Source organism: Callorhinus ursinus, unplaced genomic scaffold, assembly GCF_003265705.2.
Source record: "Callorhinus ursinus isolate GAN/ISIS: 27379988/994484 unplaced genomic scaffold, GSC_fseal_2.0 scaffold12, whole genome shotgun sequence".
In the NCBI taxonomy this organism is placed as follows: Eukaryota; Metazoa; Chordata; class Mammalia; order Carnivora; family Otariidae; genus Callorhinus; species Callorhinus ursinus.
Window position 1 is genome coordinate 22,258,909 of NW_027397074.1, and position 12,354 is coordinate 22,271,262.

At 38.2% G+C, this 12,354-nt stretch overlaps 1 protein-coding gene across 11 annotated transcripts in view; it reads left to right on the top strand.

Annotated features, from left to right (window-relative positions):
• Positions 1-12,354, top strand: part of PPP1R9A (protein phosphatase 1 regulatory subunit 9A) — a 321,553-nt gene that overhangs the window by 13,881 nt on the left and 295,318 nt on the right. The gene's annotated exons all lie outside the window — the stretch shown is intronic.

A 12,354-nucleotide genomic window follows, 5' to 3' on the forward strand; every position in this document is an offset into this window, starting at 1 on the left:
TAGGGTAATAGGATAAATCTATTATAGGTCATGTCTTCTAAAATTCTAAAGGTGAAGACTATTGCTATACCCAGTATACTATAGGGTAAAAAGACTGGTTAAGTACTTAACATGCATTTTTATCACCACTTTACTTTTAGTGTATGTGTACCTAGAATGAAGATTGAGAGCACATGCGTCAAAATGTTAAGTATGGTAATTCCTGGGTGGAGAGAATAAAGGTGATGTTTAAAAAAATTATTTATATTTTTCTAGAGTTACAGTGAGCATATGTTACTTCTTTAATTATATGTAAAAAAAAGGTGATGGGAACACATTGGAATGATCAGTGATAACAACTTAAGAAGTTGACAGAAACATATTTTCACATCGTCCAAGATTAAAATGATTAATTTTTAATGTTTTCTTTGGAGGTCATTATGTCACAGAAAAATTTTGATTGGAGAGTATAAATTTACGGAATGCTGAAGAAAGTGTTGGTTTAAGAAAATGGGTGTATTTTGACAATTGAATTCATTAAGTGCATACTTTTTAATCCTTGGTAAAATTGATCCCACATTTGTGGTTAAGCTTGTGAATATTATGGGGGGAAGACCTTCCAGTGTGTTTTAAATTATGATCATAACATTTGCATAGGTGTTAGATACTTTCCTTGAGTTGCTATTTTGTGTGTGATATCCTAACTTGTAACCTAAAGTATGCTTTTAAAAACTGAGCATATATTCTGGATTTGAAGAGAAAAATATTTTAATGACTAGTCTTACTAAAAATAATAAATATTTGTTTTATAAAAGCCTAACAATTCTCCCACGTCTTTCTTTTTGATCTGTTAAATTATTGAGCCTCAACAGCTTTTCTCTCTCAGAAGTTGAGAGAGTAGAGATGTCAAGTTTAGTATCTTGACTATATGTAATCCTATGAAAACATTTGCATGCTCTCAGTTAAAAACAGGATTTTGAGTTCTAGGACTCCACAGCGTTCTTTTGAATATGTTTCCTGTTACAAAACACCAGCCAATATGTAGTTTCCTGTTGTTCTTAACAAAAGTTTTAGCTGAAAAGATGATTCATTTGATGTATGATTAGACTATATGGTAGTATATAATATTTTTAGTTAGGGTCAAAGGGTCAGTTCCTCATGCACTGGATTGGGTAGTGTTCCACTTTTGAAAAGCTTTTGTAGATAATGCTGGATCATATAGGTGATAACAGAAATATTTTTGTTGAGTGGCAGAGCTTTCTGAAATTAAAAGTTTAAAGTATTGCTTCTGGCCTAATTAGATCAACTGATAACTCAAATCTTACAATTTTAAGCATTTCTGGTGTTTTATAAGCTCTGGTGAAGTCCTAATTTAAATTGTCTTGTTATATACACCGGTGCTGCATTATCATTTTCCATGAGGTGTACTTAAACCTTACTACATACAATGTGGCTAATAAATTCTATTTGTATTTTATTGAATATTGATTTTATAGTAGTAATACTCGTATGATTGATTGTATATAATTTTAAGGATTATAGAAAGGAGAAAAGGCAACATTATTATGCACCCAACTAACTTTGAGATGAAACTCGTGTTTTTCCATTGGAGATTCTGATGCTTGTGGAATTTTTATGTTGCTGGTTCCTTCTCTGAATAATGAGTTCTGTGAGTAGTATTTTTAAGGAACTAGAGAACTCTCAGGAGATTGCCCCATTTGCAGATATAGCAATCAGAAGTTTTAGTTTGAAGTTACTTGGTTTTGGCTCTTACTGTTTTGTGAAATTCTTACCCTTAATCTAGAAAGGAACCACTGACTAAGTAGAATTGATTCCTCTCACTGGAGGATGGTGGAAATAGACTGTAAATATTAATATGAAATACTTTTTTCCCCCAGGTTTTATTTAAATTTGTTAGTTAACCTACAGTGTAATGTTAGTTTCAGGTGTAGAACTTAGTGATTCAGAACTTACATACAACACCTGGGGCTCATCACAACAAGTTAATGTGAAATACTTTTGAAGGTGTCTTTTTTCCATGTTTTGTATTTAATGTCTAGGTAGTATTATTAGTCAGGGTTCTCCAGAGAAACAGAATCAATAGATGTGTATGTGCGGGGGGGTAAGGAAGAGACAGAGGGGGGGAGAGAGAGAGAGAGAGAAACAGAGACACAGACAGGGAGAGATTTATTTAAGGATTTGGCCCACACGATTATGAAGGCTGGCGAGTCCAAGAACTACAGGGTGGGCCTGGCAGGCTGGACACCCAGGGAAGGGCTGACGTAGTTTAAGTCCAAAATCTGTCAAGTTGTAGACTCAGGGAAGGACGCAGGCTGGAGAGTAAGGGTTGAAGTCCAAAGACCATCTGGAGAATTCCGACTTCGGTCTTTTGTTCAATTCAGGTGTTCAACTGACTATATGAGGCCCATCCACGTTATGGAGGGCAATCTGCTTTACTCCGATTTAAATGTTAATCTCATTCAAAATGAATCTCATTCATTAATCTCATTCAAATTAATCTTACACCCTCACAGAAACATCCTGAATAATGTTTGGCCAAGTATCTGGGCATCCTGGCCCAGCCAAGTTGACACATAAAATTAACTCTCACAGTTAGGTTTTCTTACTTGGTTCTAACCTCTGAAGCTGTTTCAGGAAAAAAAAAAAAAACAAACAAAAATCAAACAAACAAAAAAACCCACAGTTTTTTTCCTCATATCTTAGTGGAGTTGTTCTTCTGCCTCTGTTTTTCTTAGAAAACCTGCGAACGGAGTTCTCCCTGTTGGGGCAGTTTGTAGTAGTGGTAGTCGTAGTAGGAAGATCATATGGTTTGGAATCAGATTGGATTCAGATCCTGCTGACATATGAATGATCTACTTAATAAAGTTTGTTTCCAGTTTGAAGGCAGGGACTTTGTCTTCTGGACTGCTGCAGTGCCTGGCACATAGTAGGTACACCATCAGTGGTTGGAACCTTTGATGTCCCTTACCCATGCTCCTTCCCCTTCTCCATTCCCTCCCCACATCTGAAGGTCCAAACGGGGATGATGGTGATAATATTTGTACATGTATAATGATTGTATGATTTATTTATAAGTGAAATCCTTCAAGTTAGCAGTTAGAAATGAAGGCTGAGTGATCCCATTATAGATGGTAATCTTTTCTGGCCCCTGCTCTAGCTGGCTGAAGCTGTTGTGCTCTTTCATTTGGGAAATCTCCATCCAATGCCCTGTAAGATAATGACAGTTTATAACTAACCAGAAACAGTCATTAAAGTCTGGTTGCATGAGATATAGCTGTGAGGGTTGAAGGGGGAGAGTATTCATTTTGCTTTAACTTTATTTCTGCTTTAAGTGATCGACCAAGCTTGTAATTAGTTGCAAGAAAATATAAAAATTGAAGCTCCATACGAAAGTTGTAAAAATACTTAGAAATTACAGTAATTTGCTACAACTTTGGTAAATTGTATATGTGAATATATCTGTATTCTTACCTGAAAATTGAATTAAAGAAGGCAATTGAATTATTTCTTACCATTTAGTCTCTTCCCCACTTTTTCTTTCCTGACCTGTTTATTAAAATGTGGTTTCTTTTGTACTTTTCTTTGTTTAGAGGGGAAATGCTTTTTTTTTTTTTGTGGATAATTTCTGCCTCCCACCCCCTTGATAATTGATTTTAGAAATGTCTTTGGTTTTAATTCCAGACCTAAGTTATAATTTTGTAATTATTTTGGTAGTCAGTTTTCTCATTCTCTAATCAGGTAGGCTCTTGCTGAGTATGACTTTTGTTTATCCAGAAAACAGTTTTCCATTTTCCTCTGTGACTTTTAAGTAATTAGTAATAAATTGCATAGGAACAAATAATCCAAGGTCTTCGAATCATATTGTTTGTATGTTTCCTCCATGAATTATATTATCTGGGAGAAGCCTGACAGTTGTTATTAGGCTAAAATATGACACGGCTTTGCTTGTTCATGTCAATTTGTTTAGGTACAAAATGTATGTCATTTTCCCCAGGCAGAAATAGCTTTTAATAGCACTCTAAGGAAGAGAATTGCTCAGCCGTTTTCTGCATTTTTCTTTTTAAATAAAAATACAGTAACTTTTTGGCGGGTTTATGTACGTTTCTGGTGACACAAAAAAAGTGTTCTGTAAAAAAAAATCACCTTCTGGTGGTAGTGGTGTTGGTAAAAACATGTGATGGTATGTTATGTTCATGTTATTTGAACGAATTGAGCCAGTATGTCAAATACTGTTATGTACTGTGTATTATTACTGCTGCTGATATTTTTGCTTTGAGATTAATATGATTATAACAGTCTACAGTTACCGTCTGGGCATTAGTTGGGGTTGATAGATCATTTATGATTCAGGTGTTTATAAATAACTGGTTATGCTGCAGCCATTTAGAAGCGTTGTCTCCTAATTGATTGTTAACAGTTGACCAACATTACTGAATGTTGGTATGCGTTGAACATTGGGCTCATTGGGTGTGTGGATGTTAAGATAAACACGAGAAGCCCTTCTCAAGAACTGTAGAGCCTTATTTATTTATTTATTTATTTGTAAAGATTTTATTTATTTATTTGACAGAGAGAGAGATAGTAAGAGAGGGAGCACAAGCAGGGGGAGTGGGAGAGGGAGAAGCAGGCTTCCCGCTGAGCAGGGAGCCGGATGTGGGGCTCGATCCCAGGACCCTGGGATCATGACCTGAGCCGAAGGCAGACGCTTAACCACTGAGCCACCCCGGCGCCCCAAGAACTGTATAGCCTTGACGAGGAGGCGGAGAATGAAACGTTTACAGGATAGTGCAGTAAGTACTGGGAGATAGTTACAGTCAGAAGGTGTGAGTATGTGATTTGTTGGCCACACTTTGACTGTTTTCAAAATAAAACAGGGGTGAACAATCATTATAAATATTTGAGAAACCAGAAGATCTGAGTGTGTGTATGTGTTTTATTTATTTTTACAAAAGCTCATAGACCATTGCTTCATCTTCGTCGTATCCCTCAGTGTCTAGGGGGACCATGTGATTTATTGTCAAACTGGGACACTCTGACAGTGAAAGGACTGCTGTTAATATTTAGTCTGCAACAACAGGCATAACCTAGGACTGACCCCGGGTGGCCAGCACACAGTGTCACCTGCATATAACAGGGTGCAGACGTGTCCCCCTTCATTAGGCAGAGGGGGACTCATCAGGGAGGGCTTCTTGGAGGAAGTGGTACTTGAGACTTTAAAGATGATTAAGAGTTAATTAGGTAGAGAAGTGGGACATCCTAAGTCCAGGAAAGGTATGTTTGAGGTAACTGTAGATAAATCAGAACAACTGGAGGAACAGTAGGGGTGTGCGGGTGTGTGCGTGTGTGTGCAGGGTAAGAATGTAGGCAGGTAATATTTCAAGGACAGACTTGGATACTGTGGAGTTGGAATTAGGTGCAAACTATGGGGAGTCCCCGGGGAATTTAAAGGAGTAGTTGACCTCACGATTTTGCTGTAGTGCTTCCCTCTTACATGTTACTGGTCTGAAAAGCTGGAGGAAACCCATCAGTTCTCCATTCTTTCTCTTTCATTCCTTCTGTTCTTTCAGTAGACGTTTATCTTAGATGCTTAGATCTAAACCTGTTTTTGCTTGTTTCTTGTCTTTCTAGGTGTGTATTTAATTGAATAATATGTATATTGACAAAATGTGAGTGTTAAATGTTTTTTCTATAAAAGTGTAAATTGAAATCTTCAGAAAGATCTGATGAGGAGGTCACCTAAAAATCCTTTTTTTAAAGATTTTATTTATTTGAGAGAGAGGGGAGTGAAAGGGGAGCGGGCCAGAGGGAGAAGCGGACTCCCCACGGAGCACGGAGCCTGATGTGGGATCCGATCCTGAGACTCTAGGATGGTGACCTGAGGAGAAGGCAGTTGCTCAACCAACTGAGCCACCCAGGCACCCCTCACCTAAAAATTTTGCTGTTGAATTAAAATGAGGGTGATGGGGATTAGTACAACTGTTTAAACAAATAGCTAAAATGATCAACTACTCCAGTTATTTTTCAAGTGTCTTTAAGTTTTTGGTCCACTTTAAGGAGGTCAAACTGGCCATCGTAGCTGGTGAATAATGCTGATTGTTAATCTGCACACGTAAACCCAAAGCAAAGGCCCTGGCCTGATATCCAGAGATCAGTGAAGGAATGTACTTTTAGATGTCTTACGTTAATCTAGACCTGATAAAATCTAAATCACTTTTTATGATTCCCCCCTTAAATGCTTTTTTCAATTAGTTGACAAATTCTTAGTCCAAATTGCTTCTGCTAAGAGAGCATCTTCTTGTAAAGAATGTCTGCTCTAAGCTAGCACTAAGCTAATCACCTAAATTACATATTAGAACATATTCTTTTTCAAAAAGCCTGCATTCCAGTGGGAGAGATGGGTGGGTAAGTCAGCAGTTATAATGTAGTGAGAGATGCTCTGTGGTAGAAGTGTGCACAGGGCACTGAGGGCAGAGAAAGGTCACTTGGGTTCTGGACATCAGTGAGGAGAAGCTTCTGGGAGAAGATGAAGCTCTAGCTAAGTTTTTAAGGTTTAGTAAGTGTTTGCAGAGGAAGGGGAAGGTGTGCAAGGTAATAGGGAGGCACAGAGGAGAGAAAAACGTTATCTGTTGCAGATCTTAAAGTAGTTTAATGTTGTTGGTACATAGTAAGGCAGATTCAGATCAGGGCTGTTCTTGGTGCTAGACTTAGGAGTTTGCAAACTTTTCTGTAAACTTACCAGTCATGGGAAGGGATTTTGAGCATGGAAAGGCATGGTTGGATTTGCATACTAGAGAGGCCACTCTGATGGAGGGTGGAAGTTGGATGGAAGGGACAGGTATGGAGATGGGGATGGGGTGGGTATGCAGGAATCCAAATGAACAGGGACAAGACTGGTGAATATTTATAAGAATGGGGGTCAAGACGGGCAAAGGGCAAGCTGGGGAAAGACATTAGCAGAAGGTGATGAGAGGTGCTGGTTTTTTACAAAGTTAACCTTTAAGTGCAAAAATCATATGTGATTGTTTCTTATTCAATTCCTGTATTTCTCCTTCCCACCCATAATAGAACCTTGCCTCCTGCTTGGTTTATAACCGGTACTCAGTAAATGGGAGGTAGTGAAGGAATTAGCTGCATATAAAGAGGGAGTTGATTGTTTTTGATCCAACAGTTGCAAAATTGGATGGAAGAACTGATGGGGCCCTTTGGGGAGGGCAGTGGGTGCTTAGAGCTGGATCTGGGTTTCTATGGCACTGGGGAACCGTGAGGAGAGGAAAGACCAGGAGAAGGTAGTAAGACCTTGTGGGAGTATGGGGAGGCAGCATGGTGGGTCAGGCCCACATTTTGGAGGAACAAAGATTCAGAAACAATGCTTTGGGGAAAGCTTGAAATAGACGTTTAGAAAGATTTTAAGAAGTATAGAGGTTTAACAATCTTGCTAGTGGGTTGGTAGGTGAAGTAGGGTACTTTGAGTAATTCTGAGGAAAGCTGGTGGCATTTATGGATTGAGACTGGGGAAGAGCACTTCTGATCAGGGAAGGTCAAAAAGGTACAGAGATGTAAAGGCGGTGACTCACATTTATTTCTGATCAAGTCAGTCAGTACTACTGGACCTTTTAAAAACTGTAATAGTAACTCAGAGCTGTGTCCAAGGGTGGTGGCAGATTTGGAAGCAGAGTTCAGGGCAGAAAAGAACCAGTGCTATGCCTAGCTGTCAGAGTCTTGCAGGTTAAGCCCTAGATTTTTAACGCATCCATCCAAGAAATGGCCAAATACGCAGATGGTGGTTACCTTCTGTAGAATTACTTTGCCTGGTCAGCTGAAAGTTTTTCTTTATTTCCTTTGTACATTTTTCTAGCTGTATTTTGCCCTCTGATACCGGATTTGCGATCATCCTTAACAAAGGCTCCAGAGTGACAAATGTGAATATTATACTAAATCATCAGTGGACTGACATAGTACTTCTTTCAGTCTTAATTTGCATTGCAAAAATAAGTGCTCCTCAGATACTGGGTTTGTTTTCTTTTCTGAAGGCGTGGTGAGCTTCAGATGGTATTCTAGTAACTCCTTATTTGATTTCAAGCAATAGCCTTTTGACAGGTCATTGTAAATTAAAATCTTTTTCCTGTTGGCCTGATGTCATACAGTGAGATATTGTTCCCACGAAGGGATGTCACTTTATAAAAATGCTAAAAGTAGTCATGAAAATGAATAAAGAGAACATTGAGTTTAAGTTAATGCAAATAGGACATATACTAACCAACACAATAATAATGGAAATGTTCCTTTTAGGGATTTTTCTGCATGAATTAGACTGGCTGTGGGTTCTTAAAATACCACCTCTATGTGTATGAATGTGCGCCTCTAAAAGTATTTAGATGGGAGTGGCTGTTTCCATGGCTTTCTTTTCCAGTGAATTTGTGTTGCTGAAGATACACTGACCTTGCTTTTGGCATTTATTTTACTTGAGGTAGGTGTTGGGCTGGCATTGGCCAGTTTTAAAGACAAGTTCAGTTTTCTTTGTTGTTGTTGTATTTATTTGAGAGAGAGAGAGCGCGCGCGCGAGCGCGTGCATGAAGCAGGGGGAAGGGCAGAGGGATAAGCAGACTCCCCCATGAGCAGGGAGCCCGATGTGGGGCTCAGTCCCAGGACCCTGGGATCATGACCTGAGCTGAAGGCAGCTGCTTAACTGAGCCACCCAGGCGCCCCATGTTTATTATTTTTAAGCGAATCTGTATCTACTGGCTGAAAGACTCTTTTCGATTTTGTGTTATATTTTGCTTAATGATTTTGTTAACAGTGTCAGACAGATTGAATTGGTTCCAACTCCGTACCTGAATTCTCTAAAATGAAGGTGCTGGATTAGATAATCTTTACATCTAGAAGTGCTTTGTAGATATACGATTTCAAACCTGTATTATAGAATTCTTGATTTGCTACATGAATAATCAGACACCTTACGTTTGTGAATGTTGTTTTGAGGTGTTAATTTAGTGTTTGCTAAGTCTACTAGAACAGAGGCAAAGTTTTGGAGAGGTAATTCTGGAAGTTAAATTTAGCTCTGTGTTAAAATTGAGAGAATATATATTCATAGCATTTGACCTCGGAATTGTAGGTAGGAGTGGTTGAGAGGAAGGGAAGGGGGGGATGGTGGGACTCATCATGACAGTTCATGAATTAAATGAACCACCTACTCTACCAATAATTATGATACATCTCTTTTTTTTTAATGCTGCTCTTCATTTACAAAGATGGAGATGGAGATTCCAGCCTACCTGGGGCATGTACTTTTTTCTTTTTTTGGGTCAGGAAAGGTAATAAGAGTTTTGATTCATCTACATTTTATCATCTGATCTCCTATGTGACTGGTATCACATAACTGTGAAACAGATGGTCAAGAGTGTGATATGTATCTGCTGAGCAACCCCATGTGATAGAATATGTGACTGTATGATGAAAAGTCAGGAAAGAATTAGCTTTGATTATTAAACACACACACACATGTATACCCACAGGTTGTCTTTGGCTATACATGCATACCCACATCTCTCTGCACATACAGGTTTATAGCAAATATAGTGTCCTGCCACCATGTAGGAGAACGTCAGTGCTTTATTATTAAGAACAGTTACATTATAAAACTGCAAAGCTCAAGGAAATTCTCCAGGGACATAGTTTGCCACGATTCAACTGGAAATGTGCAAACTTATAAGGAGATTTAACAGAGAAATTTATTATGGTTCAGTTTTTAACTGCAGGCTGCTCCTTCTCTGAAGTCTAAAATACAACAAGGTGAAGTTAAAATATTCTGAACTATTTGGGGAAATGCCACTGAAGCATGTAAAGGATCAAAGTGCTTTTTAAGTCATCACTGAATTCAGGTAGACAGGCAGAGGGATGAGAATAGAAGGTGAAGTGGGAGTCATTCTCCTTCTCTCAGCTCTACTGGAGACAGCTGCAGTGTGGTTAATGCTGTGTGCCTATATTGGAAAATCAGTATGATCAGGGCCTCTACCCCGTCAAACCTGGATGACCTGAAGAGTGGCATCGTAGGGCAAAGCCGTGAGATGTAGGTGACTAGGGTGCTCACAGCCCCCAGGTAAAGTCACCTGAGTAAATTTTAGTTTAATTACTTTGTCTCTATTCTGTAACCAACCAGGGATTTCCTCATAACTGAAGGAATTTTCCTAATCACATGAACACTTAACAGTAATAGAGTAACAGGACACAGTCTTGATTCTAGAGCTAAGAAAATAGCCTCTATAGGTTTATGAGTATAGGCGTGCTCTCCATTACCAGTGGACCAACAATCAAAAAGTATTTGAGTGCCTACTCATCCTAGATCTCTAGGAAATTCATTTGTACTTTATCTCACAAACTTCCGCTTTAAAAGTCCTTTTGTTACTCTCCTTCAACCAAATAATCTGCATGACTGTCAGCTCCTAAGGGCAGGGAGCTCCATGTCATTGTAAGTTTTGTGTTGTCCCCCCCCCACCCCGTCTATGGCACAAATTGGGCATTCGATAATTAATTGTGAATGAAGGAAACTTTACAGCCATCTTACCCCTATTAGTTCTTTGAGCATATGTCCAGATTTCCAGAGCTCTTAGGCATTAGAGTAATGAAGCCTGTGAATTAGAAGTATATGGTGATAAGTGGTTTGATTTAATACAGAACTGTATGCATTTCATGTAAACTGCTTGTTAGGGAAAAATTGGAGAAATAAAAATAGTTTTTTTTTTTTTCTTTTTCTGTTTCATTTTTGAGGTGAAGATATTCAAGATATCTAATGGCCTGGCTCCTTAGCCAGGTCATTAGATAGGTGGCACTGTGATGGATATTAGCCTTTTTTGTAAGAGGTGATATAAGTAAAGTTGGTATAGCATTTTGGATAGATTGCCAAGCCATCTCATTTCTTAGTTTAATTTGGAATAACTTTGAATTAGTTTTCTTTTATAGGTTTGCAATATTGCGTACACTGATTTGTTTAATGTTTGCTTTGGGCATGGTGATACTTTAGACATCTCTCCGTATGCTCATGGAAAGATTTGGTTTTTGCCTAGCCATTATCCCAGCAAATTTATGATGGTGCTTATGGGAAGGGAGCAGATATTTGAGATATTATTATTATTGTTAAAGATTTATTTATTTATTTTAGAGACAGAAAGCATGTGCACACAAGCGGGAGGGGCAGAGGGAGAGGGACAGGAAGAGGAAGAGAGAATCTCATGCAGACTCCGTGTTAAGCATAGAGCCAGACGTGGGCCTCAGTCTCACAATCCTGAGATCATGACCTGAGGTGAAACCAAGAGTTGAAGCCTGACCGACTGTGCCACTCAGGCGCCCCCAAGGTATTATTTATTTAAAAGACATGGTTAACTCCTTTTTCTAGTGGAGAAGGTGCTTTGTGAAATTCAATTCAAGCATCTTCTTACTGTACCCTTGTCTAAGTCTGGTGTATACAAAAGTGGTGTTTCAATATCTTATTTATTTAGACTTTGCTTTTATTTAAAATGTTTATCGCTTAGATGTTTATATTATTATAGTTATTTTATGTGTAACTTTTATTTTTTTTCTTGTTGTATTTCTGTTTTCGATGTTTTCCTTTTACATGGTTTAATTCGCCTGTGAGAAAGTAATTAGAGCCCTCAAGTCTGCTGTCTTTGTTTTTTGTAGCTTGTTATGCATAAACATCATATGGCTGGAGTTGATATAATCAAATAATTTTTTCTTTTAGTTAACAAAACTAAATTGTGATTCTGTCTCAGCAGCAGAAGTTTAAATCTGGTTTTATTTCAGATGTGTTTTGGTTATAGTTTCCATAATAAGGTCCAGACTCCCCAGTTAAATTGCTATGTGCAATTCTGCTATTAAATTTCCATTTTGTGACCCACTTTCACCCATAAACCTCTTTATAGAATTCCCCCCATTGCCATCTACTTAATATTCAAAATTTTGTCCTCACTTCTAAGGTTTTCCCTCTATACTTTCTTTCATTAGTTTCCTTTTTTACTAACATTTCCTGCTGTTTTCCATTTCATTTTATTTTGCTTACATAAACACATTTGTTTCTTACTTGAAAAACTTCAGTTTTAGAAGCCTTTTTTTTTTTTTTTGATAATGTTGTGGTTGGTATTTCCCGAAGGATTCCAAGCGATTTACAAGAAAATACAATAAAAACAAATAAAATTAAATAGAAAATCAGGATTAAAGTGAAGAGGAGCCCAAATGTGGAGATTGTAAGTCAGCAGAAATGGTTGCTCGCTTTGTGCCTCACCTGTGATCTTAAATATCCTGTAAATCATAGTGAGAAGGGGGTGTACTCAGCTCCATGTTTCTAATACTAAGGACAAGGGG